Below are 14,671 nucleotides of genomic sequence, written 5' to 3' on the forward strand. Positions count from 1 at the left end.
AGTTAATTCTAAAGCCTAGTATATATGTGCCAAATGTCAGGTGGCATTGGCCGGATCAATAGAAACTGGCCGACATTTGGTCCCTGTGTACTGCAGCCAATCTGACAGAAGACAGACAAACAGCCTGCTTCTGTTGAAGGGGCATGTCCGAGGAAAGGTCTACTGATCAGCATCCGATCAGTGCTTTCAGCCAATGGCTGAGAGCTCTGACCGGAGTCTTCTGGCAGGGGGGGGGGCATCCCCCTGTCAGAACACAATAGCACGGCAGGGGAGATCACTGTACTAACATTGGAGTGTTAGTACAGCAGCTCCTCCTGAGCTGTCCATTTTTATTTTTTTTTAGTTCAGTCGCTGGCTTGAATGAAAAAAATGCTAGTAGTGTGTAACAGGCTTAAGGTTAGGTAATGGGGAGGGTAGATTTAGATCTATGGTATAGTGAAGGTAAGTTGAGGACAAGGGTTAGGGTATGGTGGTGGTAGGGTTAAGGCTAGGATTAGGATAGCGGTAGGGTTTGGACAAGCGTTAGAGTAGGGTGATGGTAGCATTAGGACTAGGGTTATGCTAGGCGGGGTGGAAGGGTTAGGTTTAAGGTTAATGTATAGTGACAATACAGTTGAAACTAGGGCCATGATTACAGACATTTATTTCCTTCTTTATTTTTCTTATTCACTTTATTTTAAATATTTTCAGCACAAAAAGGAGCTCCTAATTGTCTTGCAATGTCTTGTCATTGGTGACTCTTGTGAGTGGTATTACAGTATCTTCATAAACATTCTGTAGCCTTCCTTTGAAGAACTTAATGAGGGCACGTTGCTTCAGCTTGGAATCCATTATTTACCTACAGTGAACAAGAAGAGTTACAATAGAGGAAGAGTTACCCTACCAACATGGGACATTTGAACGACCTCAGTTAATAAAAAAGTTGTGCCCAATTTTGTATTACTTTTGATACAACCCTTGTATTAGATTTTCCCTTTGCTTACTGTATCTCTTTTAGAATTAAAACTCTGCAAATTTAGCTAGAGTCAAAGAACAAAGTTTTCTGTGTCTATTGATGGCACTTTATCGTAACAGACAGAAAATGAGCAGCACAAACTTCGGTTCAGCAGTGATGAAGATGTTTATTTAAATAAAATGAGAAAAGGATTTGTGAAATTTGCCATGAAAAGATGTTGGAATCTGGCCTTGTAATTGTGTTGTGTTGAAAACCCAGAGAACACAGTGACACATTTACTGTTATGTCTGTATCATTGGCTACATATTATTTTGTATTGCCCTGTGTTTATGTGTATGAGAATCTCACATACTGAAACATAGAGCCATTCTCAATCATCTTCTTTTTTTTTTTATTGGACCTGGCTGGGATAATGATAATTTTATTTGCTTGATGGTTCCTTTACAGCTCCAGGAGACTCCTCTCTGCCCATATGTCCAACCTCAAGTTCCCTTATACAGTAGAAGCAGCAAAAGGGAGTATGTTGTAGGCCAGTGATGGTGAACCTTGGCACCCCAGATGTTTTGGAACTACATTTCCCATGATGCTCATGCACTCTGCAGTATAGTTGAGCGGCATGTAAAATGTAGTTCCAAAACATCTGGGGTGCTAAAGTTCACCATCACTGTTGTAGGTGCAAAGGCAGATTCTCTCAATGGGGGACAACTATTACAAGCAAATACAAATGAATGAATAAATTAACTACAATGTCCAAGAAGTTCAAATACTAGGGCAGGCTAATCCAGGAGCTGTAGCTGGCTCTGGAATCCAAGAGAGCTAAGAACAAAGAGGAGAAGCGCCACTAAGTGTAGTAGGACTAATACATTTAATTAAAAACAAGCTCATTGTAGGCGGAGGTCCGGAACGCCAAATGGAGGATTAGTCCGTGCAGCTGGTGGGTGGACAGGGTTGCCAACCGCCAGCAAATTTACTGACAGTTTGTAAAAATCAGTGATTTTTTTACAATTGCCAGTAAATATGAGGTGCTGATCATTTCATGCTGTGTTGACTTTTTAAGTGTAAATCAAGCAAATTACATGGTTATGCCCCGTACACACGATCGGACATTCCGACAACAAAATCCATGGATTTTTTCCAACGGATGTTGGCTCAAAGTTGCCTTGCATACACACGGTCACACAAATCTTGTCGGAAATTCTGAACGTCAAGAACGCGGTGACGTACAACACGTAGGACGAGCCGAGTAAAATGAAGTTCAATAGCCAGTGCGGCTCTTCTGCTTGATTCCGAGCATGCGTGGAACTTTGTGCGTCGGAATTGTGTACACAGGATCGGAATTTACGACAACGGATTTTGTTGTCGGAAAATTTGAGATCCAGATCTCAAATTTTGTGTGACGGAAATTCTGATGGAAAATGTTGGATGGAGCCTACACACGGTCAGAATTTCCGACAACAAGCTCCCATCGAACATTTTCCGTCGGAAAATCCGATCATGTGTACGGGCATTATAGGTATTGTCAGTGTTTCCATATCATGTTTATACTGTTCATATATTCACTGTGTTAGTTTTCAATAGGAGTTCTGTAATTTCTCAGGTTGCCAGTAAAAAAATGTGCACCGCCAGTAATTTTTTCATGATTTGTCAGTAAAAAATGCTGCGGGAGGTTGGCAACCCGGCGGGTGGATCACTGCATGTGCTCCTGGAATAATTTATACAAATGTTAAAAAATAATAAAAATTAGACATTAAATGAATCATAAATCTACAAAAAAAATCATATAAATGAATAAATAAAACGCATAATGACATATAACAGAGGTATGTATGCACTATATATACTGTAAAGACTGTATGTAGATGGAAAGTGGGGAAAGTGGCAATTGATAATAAGTAAGTGGGGGAGGGGCGGGAGGGGAGACAATTTTATGATTTTATAGGAGCATATAAATATAAAAAAGGTGGAAAAATTCATATAATATACAGGGTATAATTATGGTAATTATGATACAATGTAAAATGAAGGTGAAAGGAATTCTGGTTCTGGACGGCCATCCTAGATTAATTCGGCAAGCCACTTGGACCCCCGGTACTGGGAGACACCCCAAAAATACAGGAAGCAAGCAAGATGTGTATTCATAGGGTCTCTGTCTTTAATGGGAGATCATCCAGCTTATATAGTATACAGATGAAAAGAAAAGGGAGGGGGGGGTGTGGTCTTAGTGACAGGAAGAGATAGACTTTGAAGTACAGATACCAAAAAACAGTAAACTGGACACCTGGTCATTCAGTCATAAAATGAAGTTGATTTTCTTTGATAAACAGGACATACAAACTTGAAAGGGCTTGACCATAAATAAACACTATAGGGTGTATGCTATTATACAGACATTCCTACATAATCATATAGAACCTGAAACCAGAAGCAATGGGAGACTATATTGAATATAGCAGGAACAAATCAATTGATGGGAATTATGAGTCCTTATGATTTATTCATATTATTACAGAAGGTAGAATAATTAATATCTTACCGGTGATTATGATAAAATATAAAATGAATGTAGAGTAACTCATATCATAGACTGGGTAAAATGATGGTGATTATGGTAAAATTAAATGGTAATAACAATAATAACTAATAAATAATCAATTATTATATAAAAAGATTTTATTTATCGGATGAGGGATTTTTTGTATATGGATATGGTACAAATATTGGCAGAGGAGGAGGGGAAGAGAGGGGTGAAGCAAGGGGATGGATTTTAGCACTGGGTATCAATAAAATGTACTTTCTATAAATATATACCTGGTTGATAGTCTGTTCAGTGAGTACTTTCTTCAAAGTTTGATAACCCAGAACCACTCCCGACAGAACAAGGTTATACCTGTAACAGGAAACAATTGTTCTCCATGTGCTAAAATGTTTATTCTTCAGATGCTCTGCTTTTTCTCTAGAATCCAGAAGCATTATTAGGGGTTTGGTAGTTTCAACCAATATATTTATATACAATTTGGTATATATCTCAGGACATTTGCCAAAGCGAAATTTCCCATACTCATAAATCTAATTTGCTGGTCAGCAGCAGCACATTTGCCAGGCCAAGTAACAATTGCTGACCCTTGGCAACACCTATTTATTAATAGAGAACAAGACTTACGTGTGCTATTCCCATCTACAGTATAACTCTGCAAATGTCACACTTGGCACATATTGGCTGGACACCTTCATTTTTCTTATCTGTAGGCTGAAGTGGTAAATCTCTGCACTTTACAATGATTGTGCAATGATTCCCTATGGATCCCTGCTGTCCATAGTGCTGAAGATATGTCCTTTATGCAAGTTCAATATTTGGAGGCAATGAGGGTTAGCCGTTACTCCCAAGCATCTTCGATAACTGGACGTCAGAGCCAAGCAGAGGCTCTTTTTCGCGCACCAAACTACAAGTAGATCCAAACTAGAAAAGCCGGTGGCACACCGTAGAATAAAGCTTTATTGTTCTGTAAAAGGAAGACAAAGTTCCATCTGGGACATTTCCCTTAATCATAGAAATGAGGAGGGGCAAGCTATTTATACATCTAAGAAACAGACATATAGAGGTCCTTAAATGCGGAACTTCAGTCATTTTTTCATCTTTCCTTCTATTAAATCTTCTGCCCTTGTTGTTTTAACTTTGGATAGTAAAACATTTTTTATTCTGCCAGTAAATACCTTATACAGCCCACTTCCTGTTTCTTGTCTGGTCATTGGCCTAGGCTTATGACATCATGCACAGCTCTCTCTCTCACTCTGGTAAGAGTTTGCCATGAAGGGAGGGTTGATGAGTCATAAGAGGGCCAATGAGAGCTGCAGAGCTGAAGGTGTGCCTCTGTGTGTCTGTGTGAATCCAGGAAGTGAACAGGCAGCAGCTTCAGCTGCCCACAGATAAAATGGTTACAGCCAGACTCAGTGGAGGGAGATTTCTGTAGCATATTTGGCAAGTACAGAATTACAGTATATAGAAAATAATATATTATGCAAAGTAGTTGGAGGGAAGCTTCAGAATGGCAAAGATGTTTTTATTACAAATTATGTGAGCAGACTGCAGTTCCTCTTTAAATATATGTATGCAAAATAATGCATTCTAATATTGTTAAAGTGGTAATAAGCCCACAAGCAAACTTTAATTATATTGCAACTTACTAATTTTTAGAGGTGATGGCTGCATTGGTTTTCTTTTTTAGGATATCTTTCCTTCATTTCCACCTGCAGTTGTAGCAGTTGGGGGGGTTGAGACAAACCATTTACCACTGTCAGGAGTCCTTACAATGATAAGCTTTTATTTATCTATGGAAAACCTTTATCCACAATGTCTGCCGGTCACCCACGATCGCTTCTAGAGAGGCAGAATGGGGATCTGTCAATGTAAACAAACAGATCCCCATTCCGTCAGGGGAGTAGAGAGAGATCGTCTGTTCCTAGTGATTAGGAACAGTGTCATTCCCCTTCCCCCACAGTTAGAAACACCTCCCAGGGAACACAGTTAACCCCTTGATCGCCCCCTAGTGTTAACCCCTTCCCTGCCAGTGACATTTTTACAGTAGTCAGTGCATTTTTATAGCACTGATTGCTGTATAAATGTCACTGGTCCCAAAAAAGTGTCAAAAGTACCCGATCTGTCTGCCGCAATGTCGCAGTCCCACAAAAAATTGCTGATCGCCGTCATTACTAGTAAAAAAAAAAATAGTAATAAAAAAGCCATAAATCTATCCCTATAACTTATCTATCGCTATAAATCTATAAATCTATCGCTATAACTTTTGCGCAAACCAATCAATATAAGCTTATTGCGGGGTTTTTTTACCAAAAATATGTAGAAGAATACATATTGGCCTAAACTGATGAAGAAATTTGTTTTTTTTTTTTACTTTTTTTATATTTATTATAGTAAAAAGTAAAAAATATTGTTTTTCTTTTTTTTCAAAATCATCTCCCTTTTTTAGTTTATAGCGCAAAAAAATAAAAACCGCAGAGGTGATCAAATACCACCAAAAGAAAGCTCAATTTGTTTGGAAAAAAAGGACGTCAATTTTGTTTGGGTACAGCATTGCACGTCCGCGCAATTGTCAGTTAAAACAACGCAGTGCCGTATCGCAAAAAATGGCCTGGTCATTAAAGGGGTAAAACCTTACGGAGCTGAAGTGGTTAATACATGAGGTGCTACTGGCCAGATCAGCAGATGAAAACAGAGGGAAAAAAAAAAGAAAACAAATACAGCCACCACATCTAATGATTGGTAAGCTGCAATATATTACATTTCTTGTTTTGGGTTTAATATCACTTTAACCGGTTCCTCGGCAGAATGGCACGGCTGGGCAAATGGGCGTACCTGTACGTCCATTTGAATTCCCCGCCGTGCCATTGCGTGCGCGCCGCCGCCGGCGCGCGCACCGGCCAGGAGCTCCGTGAGTCGGGTCGCGGGTCCCGCGGACTCGATCGCCTCGGGGATACGCGCGATCGCCTCGCGGAGAGGACGAACGGGGAGATGCTGATGTAAACAGCATCTGCACGTTCTGCCTAGTGACGGTGTCACTGATCTCTGCTCCCTGTCATTGGGAGCAGAGATCAGTGACGTCACACACACAGCCCATCCCCCTGACAGTTAGAAATCACTCCCCTAGGACACACTTAACCCCTCCCCGCCCCCTAGTGGTTAACCCCTTCACTGCTAGTGTCATTTACACAGTAATCAATGCATTTTTAATCGCACTGATCGCTGTATAAATGACAAGGGTCCCAAAAATGTGTCAAAAATGTCCGATGTGTCCGCCATAACGTCGCAGTCACAATAAAAATCGCTGATCGCCGCCATTACTAGTAAAAAAAAATTTTTAATAAAAATGCTATAAAACTATCCCCTATTTATTAAACGCTATAACTTTTGCGCAAACCAATCAATCAACGCTTATTGCGATTTTTTTTTTTACCAAAAATATGTAAAAGAATACGATCGGCCTAAACTGAAGAAAAAAATGTTTTTTTATATATTTTTGGGGGATATTTATTATAGCAAAATGTAAAAAATAATGCATTTTTTTCAAAATTGTCCCTCTTTTATTGTTTATAGCGCAAAAAATAAAAATCGCAGAGGCGATCAAATACCACCAAAAGAAAGCTCTATTTGTGGGGAAAAAAGGACGTCAATTTTGTTTGGGAGCCACGTCGCACGACCGCGCAATTGTCAGTTAAAGCGACGCAGTGCCGAATCGCAAAAAACGCTCTGGTCAGGAAGGGGGTAAAATCTTCCGGGGCTGAAGCGGTTAATAAAGGTGCAAAAAAAAAAAAACCCTCCCTATACAATCACTGTTACCAATTGAATGTAAAAAAAATAAAGATTAAAAATGGAAAATATGTAAATGGAAAAAATGTAATTATGAAGTGGGGGGGACTGAAAATAAGATAAAACAAAGGAGTACTTGGAGGGTTTAAAACATTTAATAATTGCTTCATATTCCTCTAATAAGGCCTTGGTGGTCAGTAGGAGGAAAATCCTGCCTTCCCAGTACAGTAAAGGCAGTCCATACAAGGGTCGAATTTAGAAAGAATTTTCTTTTGAGAAAATCTTATCTAAGAATATTCATTCGTACTTTGCACCATTAGTGCAAATTTTTTGTGCAGCCATGGAATGAATTAATCGGACACGTTGGAAATTTTTCAAAAATCTAACGATTTTCTAATTAATGATGGGAGAATTGTGCGAGAAATGTAATCGAAAAAGAAATGCGCGTGTGCAAGAAAATAAAATTCTTTTCTGTAGCAACATGAGGTGAAATTGAAGGCTTGGTTGGTTAGATTTCGAAATCAATGGTGGCACCATCGGATCACAAAACGTACAAATTTTCTGATTTTCAAAAGAAAATTCTTCCAAAATTCGACCACGTATGGCCAGCCTAAGTCCCCTATGTAAGATTGAGTTCCGTTCCAGGAGATCATTCGTAAGTTCAACTTGTTCGTAAGTCTAGCCAAATTGCCAACCGGCCACCGGCACGTAGATCAGAATCCTACAGGCGTCAACACCCTGCCATCAAGTGGTTGAGTGGACATCTCCTTCAACAAACTATATTCGAGTGGTTCCTTATTTTTAAACTATGTCCCGGTTTCCCCCCATTGGAGCTACTCTCTTTTTTTAAATGCATCCTAGCTTTAACATCTTTTTTGTTAGCTTCAATGTAAATCATACATTTTGTACTATGCTTTTAAATGCATTCATCTTCTGTGACCACAAAGACAACTCGGCACTGACACCAGAGCTTAAAAGACGTTAAATGGTTTCACTTTGAGGTTCTTGACCTCTTTCCCTGGCTGCAGCCCAGATTATGTCAGTGAGTCAGGCTTGTGGCTCAAGATCCCGTCTCTAATTACTAATGTACTTCCTTTTAAATACTTCAGCGGTGTCTAGAAATTTCAAATCATATTCTTATAAAATAGTCACAGTACGAGGCATGGTCAACAGACAACGGGGGTATTGAAAGGGCAACGGAATTCAGAATGGTTCTCTCCATTTTAGGACGGATGAATAGAGTTGCCACCTCATCCCTTTAAACCCGAACACATATGAATTACACAGGTTCTGAGGCTAATTTAATGCAGATAAGGAACCAAGTGAGTTTAATTACCACCTTAATCAGCCAGAGAACCTGTGTAATTAATATGTGTTCGGGGTTAAAGGGATGAGGTGGCAACCCTACGGATGAACTAGGGTTCTGTTACCCATCTAATCTATACCGCCGTCTAGGACCTTGATGGGAAGAGTTGCCCTCAAAAGCAATAACTAAGCTAAAAGCAGAGCTACACAGGTTACCAGTCTGTGAGTGTTCTGTATATTCCTATGGACAATGGGAGTAGTTCACATAAGTATCACCTGCCCTCTAGTGGATTTTCTATATGTAGAACAGGGCATAATAAAATACCTAAAGCATATAGAATACAGCGCATGGCTACAATGCATGCACACTTCCCCATGTTTTATTCTTTATAGACCCTGCAAGTACAGAAAAATACCTGTTGTAGGCTGACAACACAGTGCCTTCTCTGTACTGCCATCACAAGAAGTGGTGTCAGCCCTGCCCAGTTGGTTTTTGCTAACTACAAAGTCCCTGCTTCATTTTTCATCTCCACAACATAGGGGACAATTGTTTTGTCACCTAAAATGAGAACTGGGAAGACTGATTAAAGCGGGGGGTCCACCCACACCGCCAAAAAAAAAAAATATTAAAAGCCAGCAGCTACAAATACTGCAGCTGCTGACTTTTAATACATGGCCACTTACCTGTCCCAGGGTCCAGCGATGTTGGCAGGCGACGCTTAGAACCCGCTTGGTTCTCGGCAGCTGCCGCCGCCATCCTAGGTGAGGGAATCAGGAAGTGAAGCGTTGAGGCTTCACTTCCCGGTTCCCTACTGCGCATGCGCGAGATGCGCTGCGCGTCCCAAGTGGTCCCCACTCTCTCCTGGGAGCTGTGTGTTTCCCAGGAGACAGCGCGGTGGGGACGGGAAGAGGCGTAGACTCCCATGGTAGTCTATGCCAGAAGTGGGTGCAAATACCTGTCTTAGACAGGTATCTGCACCCCCCTCCCCCCTGAAAGGTGCCAAATGTGACACCGGAGGGGGGGAGGGTTCCGAAAAACGGAAGTTCCATTTTTGTGTGAAACTCCGCTTTAAAGAGGAGGCCCACCCTTAAAAAAAATTACATAGAAATGCTCCAAAAAATCAGAAAAAAAAAAGAAAAAAAAATGTACTTACCAGAAATGGCCGTTGCTAGGCAGATCGTCCTAATCTGCCACCTCTTACTCCGCGGTGATCTTCATTCTTCTCCTCCTCGCGTTGTCTTCTGGGGAATGGGGTGCGCTGTGTTCTGGGAACTGTGTGTGTCCCAGAACACAGCCGGCCATTCACAAAGCGCTGCGCAACTCACGCGTGCGCAGTAGAAAACGGGCAGTGAAGCCGCAAGGCTCCACTTCCTCTTTCCCTTAGTTCGAATGGTGGCGTCGGAACCCGATCCGAGGGACGGATTGGCCTCGGGCGTCCGACATCGCTGGCACCCTGGACAGGTAAGTGTGCTTATTAAAAGTCAGCAGCCACAGTGTTTGTAGCTGCTGACTTTTAAAATTTTTTTTTTTCAGCTGAACCTCCGCTTTAAAGTGATTGTAAGGGTTTTTTTTTTTTAAATACCAAACATATCATACTTACCTCCACTGTGCAGCTTGTTTTGCACAGAGTGGCCCCGGACCTCATCTTCTGGAGTCCCCCCGGCGGCTCCCGCAGCTCGCCCCCACATCAGATAACCCCCTAGGAGAAGCGCTCTCCTGAGGGGGTTACCTTGCGGGCGCGCTCCCGAGTCCAGCATTCAGTGTCTATAGCCGCCGAGTGTATGACTCGGCCCTGCCCCCCGGCACCCACGTCATTGGATTTGATTGACAGCAGCGTGAGCCAATGGCTGCGCTGCTATCAATCTATTTAAGGACACAAGACACTGGCCGGAGCTGGTGTGCTTGTTCCCGTCGCGCAAATTTTGGGGTTCAGGTAAGTATAACGGGGGCTCGGGGGCGCTGCTGCATTAAAAAATGTTTTTCACCTTAATGTATAGAATGCATTAAGGTGAAAAACGGCGAGTGTTTACAACCCATTCCATTTGAATTTGAACTCTTGATTTTACTATTGCCTAGCTTAAAGTGTTACTAAACCCAGGACCCTGCATTCACTATATCTAGTGTCCCACAGTACACAGAACATGGAAATGCAAATATTTTAGTAAACATAAATTGCTAAATACCTTTTCTCATCAGTAGTATATGGCAGCCTTGTGACTTCTATCAGTGTCTGGTTAAAGCTTGTAGAAGTTTTCATTCTCCTCTGACTGTCCTATGGGGCTGCAGGACCCTGACGCTCTGTGTGGACAGTGCTGATTGGCCCTGTGCTGATCACATGCACGCTCCCAAGAAAAGAAAAAAAACCTCTCTAACAATACACATCAAACTGAGCATGTGCAGAGTGACTCCAAAGGCTGCGTCTTATAAGGAGATGGTTTGGGGACAGTGGAAGAAGGGGGGGATCAGAAAAGACAGGATCAAACAGCCTTTTTACACAGTGCGGAGGATAAACCCCTTAGGTTCCACAGTGAGTATAACAAGCATGCTTTACTGCATATACAGACTTATTTTACTGTTGTGGGTTCAATAACACTTTAAAGTGATACTAAAGTCTTGTATGTTATACTTACCTTCTCTGTGCAGTGTGTTTTGTACAGAGCAGCCCAGATCCACCTCTTCTCGGACCCCTCTCTCCTGTTGAGTGCCCCTACAGAAAGCAGCTTGCTATGGGGGCACCGAGCCGAGAAACAGCTCCATGTGTCCATTCAGACATGGAGCTGCGGCCTGGCCCGCCCCCTCTCTCTCCTCATTGGCTCACTGACTTTGATTGACAGCAGCGGGAGCCAATGGCACCATGCTGCTTTCTCAGCCAATGAGAAGGGAGAGTTCCGGGCAGCCGTGTCTCTTGTGCAACATCACTGGATTGAGATGGGGCTCAGGTAAGTGTTAGGGGGGCTGAGGGGGGCTGCTGCACACAGAAGGTTTTTTTATCTTAATGCATAGAATGCATTAAGATAAAAAAAACCTTCTTCCTTTACAACCACTTTAAGGCTAGGTTCACACCTATGCGTTTTGCAACGCACTACAGTTCCATTTAATATGATATCCTATGGGTAACGTTCACATCTGTGCGTTTTCAACCGGTGCATTTTTTTGGAAAAGGTCAGGGGCTTTCCTGGAAAAGCAGTCCAAGGAGCCAATCCGTTGTGCTGCAGTGATCATATGATAAGACTGTCCTGCTAACAGGAGGAGAGAGCAGAGAGAAGAGTTCATTAGTGCGCTGCTTCTTCTTTCACTGTCCAGTCACAGTCTGGGAGAGGGGAAGTTTCTGAACTGCAGTAGAGAAAAAGGACTGGGTACATAAATATAACTTTATGCTTCTAAAATGTTAACCCTGAGTTCTGATGTGATCAAGCACAACCTCGTAATTGGTCATTGTGCACAGGATGTCTGCCCTAATAGTAGAAAAATATAAGCAGAAATGTTTTTTTTCAGGACTTTTTCTACACTTTAAGCTTATTCTACTTTAGGATGATAAAATCCCCATACATAGCTAAAGATAAAAAAATAAATAGATGACACAACTTCTTTAACTTGGAACAGAGAATCTTCAGATCTGCAGCACACCCACACAGAAAGTAAAGTGTAAAGTCTTTATTGAAGCATAAATATTAAAAGCACTGGATGGGTACAGGCAGGGGAAATGCAGGTAGGTTGACGCGTTTCACACTATAGAAGTGCTTTGTCAAAAAATAATAATAATAAAAATGCCATAAATCTATCCCCTATTGTGTAGACACTATAACGTAATAACGTATAACTAAACCAATCAATACACGCTTATCAGGATTTTTTTACCAAAAATAAAAAACTCATAGGCGATCAAATACCACCAAAAGAAAGCTCTATTTGTGTGAAAAAAAAGACATCAATTTTATTTGGGTACAGCGTCGCACGCCCGCGCAACTGTCAGTTAAAATAAGGCAGTGCCGTATCGCAATAAATGGCCCGGTCATTAACCACTTCAGCCCCGGAAGGATTTACCTCCTTCCTGACCAGAGCACTTTTTGCGATACGGCACTGCGTCGCTTTAACTGACAATTGCGCGGTCGTGCGATGTTGCAACTAAAAACAAAATTGACGTCCTTTTTTTCCCACAAATAGAGCTTTCTTTAGGTGGTATTTGATCACCTCTGCGGTTTTTATTTTTTGCGCTATAAACAAAAAAAGAGCGACAATTTTGAAAAAAAGCAATATTTTTTATTTTTTGCTATAATAAATATCCCCAAAAAATATATAACATTTTTTTTTTCTCAGTTTAGGTCGATATGTATTTTTCTACATATTTTTGTTAAAAAAAAAAAAAATCGCAATAAGCGTATATTGATTGGTTTGTGCAAAAGTTATAGCATCTACAAAATAGGGGATAGATTTTTTTATTAGTAATGGCGGCGATCTGCGATTTTTATCGTGACTGTGACATCATGGTGGACACTTTTTACACCATTTTGGGACCATTGTCATTTATACATCGATCAGTGCTATAAAAACGCACTGATTACTGTGTACATGACACTGGCAGGGAAGGGGTTAAACACTAGGGGGGCGATCAAGGGGTTAAGTGTGTCCTAGGGAGTGATTCTAACTGTGGGGGAGATGGGCTTCCACTGATATGAGGGCGATCACTGCCCCCGATGACAGGAAGCAGTGATCTCTGTCATGTCACTAGGCAGAACGGGGAAATGTCTTGTTTACATAGGCATCTCCCAATTCTTCAGCTCCGTGACACGATCGTGTGCCCCCCCCCCTGGCGGACATCGAGTCCGCAGGACCCGCGGGGCACGGTCACGGAGCACAAAGCCGCGATTTAAAAGGGACGTACCTGTACGCCCATTTGCTCAGCTGTGCCATTGTGTATCGTCGTGCGCTGGTCAGCTAGTGGTTAAGGGGGTAAATCCTTCCAGGGCTGAAGTGGCGCTGAAATAGCTCTTTTGGTTTGTGGTGCTCAGATACAGTGTAATTCCACTTTAAGGATTCCTAGATTAACTACTTCTTTTCCAGGCTGACCAAGGCAAAATGAGTTTCCACCAAGGTCACAAAAATATTTATCTTGAGAAAAAATAATAATGATGAAGAAAAAAGAAAAAAAACAACAAAAAAAACGTTGTGACTTTGATGTAGTGCGTCTGCTTTCCAGAAGGCAAGGATCACAAAAACATTAAACACGGCATGAAAACAACTTTCGCCAAAAGTACTTTTGTACTGGAGATAAGGAAAAGCTTTTCATGGCGGCCGGGGGGGGGGGTGGGGGGTGGGCTTCCAGCGCCATGCGGTTGTGGAGGAAGCGCGCTGTACTGGACGCACTGCGCTTCTCTCCAGGATTTTGTTTATATCCACAGAAAGGCGGACAGAGGAATCCGTCAGTGCAGGCACCGACCTACCTCCCTGGAGATTAAAAGGAACTGTGGCTGACATTTGCCAAGTTTGTCCGGACTCCGCTAAGGCTCTGTATGGTTATCGTCAGGAGTTAAACCAGAGACAGGAATGAAGAGGAGGGTATTTTTAGAAAGCCTGTATTAATTTGCTGTATTAACTGCTCAAGACGTTCTATGGGTCAGCCACAGTTTAAGTTTTATATTAAATGGCGTATGAGCGTAACGCTGAATTTCCATCCAAGTCTTCCAAAGAATTAGCTATACTTAAAGTGACACCAAACGATATCCTTATCCTTCAAACACAATCCATACACATCCTCTACTTAATAGCCCTGTAATGAATTCGGGGTCAATTCACTAACGTTTACCGGCTGCGAAAACGTGGTCATGTGACTCATTTGCATAAATTACAGCATGCGGTAAATTAATTCAGATTCATAAAAAAAGAAAAAAAAACAATTTTGCAGTATTTAGCAAAATAAAAAAAGTGCTGGTAAATATCGTTTAACCACTTGCCGACTGCCTTCCGCATATATACTGCGGCAAGGCAGCTCGGCTGTGCAAACACATCTGTACGTTGGTCTGCGCATTAGATAAAGTGGGGAGTGCGCCCACGGATCCAGCAGACTCGATGTCCGCTGGCCACCCGCGATCGA

General features: G+C 41.8%; 1 long non-coding RNA gene across 1 annotated transcript in view; it reads right to left on the reverse strand.

Annotated features, from left to right (window-relative positions):
- Positions 1 to 621: 621 nt before the first annotated feature.
- LOC141141360 (uncharacterized) overlaps positions 622 to 14,671 on the reverse strand; it is a 61,863-nt gene continuing 47,813 nt past the window's right edge. The window contains exons 2-3 of the long non-coding RNA XR_012244052.1: positions 3,764 to 3,842; positions 622 to 838 (exon numbers count right to left, since the gene is read on the reverse strand). This is a non-coding gene — a long non-coding RNA (uncharacterized lncRNA). The remainder of the gene's footprint in view (positions 839 to 3,763; positions 3,843 to 14,671) is intronic.

The sequence above is a fragment of the Aquarana catesbeiana genome, linkage group LG04 (genome assembly GCF_042186555.1).
Source record: "Aquarana catesbeiana isolate 2022-GZ linkage group LG04, ASM4218655v1, whole genome shotgun sequence".
NCBI classification, from domain to species: domain Eukaryota; kingdom Metazoa; phylum Chordata; class Amphibia; order Anura; family Ranidae; genus Aquarana; species Aquarana catesbeiana.